This window comes from Limulus polyphemus, unplaced genomic scaffold, assembly GCF_000517525.1.
Source record: "Limulus polyphemus unplaced genomic scaffold, Limulus_polyphemus-2.1.2 Scaffold2341, whole genome shotgun sequence".
Classification (NCBI taxonomy): domain Eukaryota; kingdom Metazoa; phylum Arthropoda; class Merostomata; order Xiphosura; family Limulidae; genus Limulus; species Limulus polyphemus.
Window position 1 is genome coordinate 51,150 of NW_013667951.1, and position 2,198 is coordinate 53,347.

Sequence of the window (2,198 nt, forward strand, 5' to 3'; positions counted from 1 at the left end):
TATAATTAATTATAGCAGTACTTCGCCAGCTTAGAAAAGACATTATTCTTAAAATAATGTTTGTAATTATATTAAAACTATTCAATTTGTTGGGTAACTTAAACTCATAACAAGATTGCTGGAAAGCAGCGGTGATGAACAACGAGTGACAATGTAAGTTGCATGTAGATATATAAAACGAACAACGAATGACAATGTAAGTTGCATGTAGATATATAAAACGAACAACGAATGACAATGTAAGTTACATTTAGATATATAAAACGAACAAGTATTATCGAGAATTAAGAGAAGATTTCAATATCTTTAAACAAGAAGAATACTACTGAAATCGGTTACTTTATTTTCTGAAAGGTTAATACAAAATGATACAACTCGTTGATTGGTTTGGCTTGTTTTGATTTTTGCGCAAAGCTACTCGAAGACTATCTTCGCTAGCCGTCTTTAATTTAGTAATGATAGACTAGAGGGAAGGCAGCTAGTTAACACCACTACCGACAACTCATGGTCTACCATTTTACCAACGAATAGTAGGATTGCCCGTCACTTTTAACGCCCCCCCCCTAGCTGAAAGGGCGAGCATATTCCGTGTGACAGGCAACTCGTGGAGATGTGTAATATTAAACGCTTAATCATACTGAAATACAAACTAGTACAAGATAGGATATTACGATTTTTATTTAAAAACAATATAGATCAAAGCATTCTAGAAAATTAGTAAGGATTTTAAAAAGAAAATTCACACGGAGAACTAAACAATTGGGTCTTCTTCACTCTCTCATATGGGTTCTGGTAAAAAGTACAGTTGAAGTCGCTAAATGTATTAATATATATGTATATATATATATTTTACTCTTAACTCTTAACAGTTTCAATACCATGTTATAAACATGTTGGTATTTGTCACAGAAATAATGTTACTTATATTTTATCATGTATCGTAAATTTTGAGATACAAATAAGCAGCCTAACAATTGCTCCTGCCGACTTTAGACGTCGTAAATTGAAGCTGTAATACATGTTCAGCACGCATTTTCAAACAGGTTAGCCCAGTGCAAGCAATCACGCGCCAGCTTGTCGTAAACAGGAACTTTAAGGGACCTTTTGTTTTTTTGCCATTGCATTTCTACAGTAAAAAAGTGATAACGTTGCATTGACACCTTAAGGTGTCGGAAAATTAAACAGAATATCGTATATTACTCCATTAAAGAAATTGCTCGTAAGATATCCAAGAACAAAGAATCATTAAGTACATTTAGAAGTCCTACGAATAAAGCTATACATTCATCTGACATCACAAAGGTTTCTTCCTTTTGTATGTTGTTAGTAGGTAACATGTTTCTTTGTTTAAGTGAAACGATTTTTTTTGGCCACAGACAGATTACACGCCGGAAATGAAAAGCGGTATTGTTACTAATATTTTTGATGCAACTGTGTTCAATGTATTCTTAAGCATTTGGAAAGTAGTAATAAGAAGTTCCTTTAAAATATAAGTTCAGATTAATCTTTTCACGACTGCATGAATCCCGCAGACATTAGTAGTTTGTTTTAGAATAGGAACTACTGGAAAGGATAGATTTAAATTTAGCAATGTAATATAACAACTGTTTGGTTGATACATGAATCCATACCCTCTCTGAAAGAAAAATACTGGCCTTTAATATAAGACTGTGTGTGTGTTCGTGTCACATAATTGTTTAATCTTGATTTTCTAACCACACAAACTAACACTGACTGGTCATCTAATACCTGGTTGAAGTACCACTCGCAAAGCTCTTCAAGATGTATGAACATTCTTTTATTTATTGTCTTACAGACAAACCATAATAGGAGTGTGTTTTTTAAACTATAAGGCTCAAGTAATCTTCGAAATGTCACATGATCAGTATTTCTTGAATAAATCTATATTTAGTGTGTTTGTCGCATGAGAACCAGTAATTGTACATTATTGAAAGATTTTCTATCATTGTGGAGTTGTTTGTCATATTAGTGCGCTTGTCTCATATAGTTTAGAAATTAGGTGTTTTAACTTTTAGGACAGCAAAAATGTTGTGTTTCCTAGACTTTAAATCCAATAATTTACATTTATTTTTACTCACACACACACAGCCTGAATATATGAAACCCAAGCATCGTAATCCATCAAGATCACCAACTGAACCTTAATTAGCCACCATACGTTTTCATTTAAAATTAAA

General features: G+C 32.7%; 1 protein-coding gene across 1 annotated transcript in view; it reads right to left on the minus strand.

The window, feature by feature from the left end:
- LOC106466679 (A disintegrin and metalloproteinase with thrombospondin motifs 18-like) overlaps positions 1 to 2,198 on the minus strand; it is a 51,627-nt gene that overhangs the window by 11,552 nt on the left and 37,877 nt on the right. The gene's annotated exons all lie outside the window — the stretch shown is intronic.